Raw genomic sequence first — 1,079 nt, 5'->3', positions numbered from 1 at the left:
AGCATAAGGAAAGAAATCTGTGACATTAGGCAGCATAGTGGAGAGTCTTTATACGAATATTTGGAGCGCTTTAAAAAACTTTGTGCAAGCTGTCCACATCACTAAATTAGTGACCAGCTGCTTATTCAATATTCTACGAAGGACTCTTATCAAATGAGCGAAATATGATTGATGCAGCAAGTGGTAGAGCATTGGCTGACAAAACACCTAAAGTAGCCCAGAATTTAATTGCAAACATGGTTTCAAATTCACAACAATTTGGGAATAGATCGAACCATTCGTCTCGACATGTCAATGAGGTAAATGTCTCTTCTCTTGAAAGACGACTTGATGATCTAACTACTCTTGCACGTTAAATGGCTGTAGCAAAAATAGAGGCAGTAAAAGTTTATAAAATCTGTCCAGTAAGGGGGCATCCAACTGATATATGCTCAACACTTCAGGAGGACTGCTCTGAACAAACTAATGCAATAGGTGGATTTCTAGGACAACAACAACAAAATTATAATTATAATCCTTATTTGAATACTTATAACTCAGGTTGGAGAGATCACCCTAATCTTCATTATGGGAATGCACATACAAATCAGCCTTCGAATAACTTTTAGCCATACCAGTAGCCTTATATTCCTAGACAGTAGCAATCAACTCAAAATTCTGATTCAGGTACATCTATTAAAAATATTGTTAAAACTTTGGCTACTAGCATTGTGAAATTTCAGTAGGAAACTAGAAGCAGCATTCAAAATCTAGAAAATCAAGTGAGCTAGATGGCTACTGTAATTAGTAGGTTGGAAGCACAAAATTCAAGAAAATTGCTATCACAAACTATGGTGAACCCAAAGGAGAATGCTAGTGCCATAGTGTTGAGGTGTGGAAAAGAGTTGGAAATGCTGATTAAAGCACCACTTGCACCAACACAACAAGCAAAAAATAGAGAGGAATTGGTAGCAGAAAATAATTCTTCTGAAAATGAAGTGACAGGTAAATATCCTTTTTTCAATGAATATAAACCTGTTCTTCCTTTACATGAAACTTTCAAACTGAAGTACGAATGCAATGCAGACTTATATGAGACC

At 36.1% G+C, this 1,079-nt stretch overlaps 1 non-coding gene across 1 annotated transcript; it reads right to left on the bottom strand.

Moving 5' to 3' along the window:
* LOC123219844 lies at positions 1-107 on the bottom strand. The gene has a single exon (XR_006502923.1). It is a non-coding gene; the product is annotated as a small nucleolar RNA R71 (small nucleolar RNA).
* Positions 108-1,079: the final 972 nt, after the last annotated feature.

The sequence above is a fragment of the Mangifera indica genome, chromosome 6 (assembly GCF_011075055.1).
Source record: "Mangifera indica cultivar Alphonso chromosome 6, CATAS_Mindica_2.1, whole genome shotgun sequence".
NCBI lineage: Eukaryota > Viridiplantae > Streptophyta > Magnoliopsida > Sapindales > Anacardiaceae > Mangifera > Mangifera indica.
Note: the sequence above shows the minus strand (reverse complement) of the source record. Positions and strands in the feature narration are given on the sequence as shown.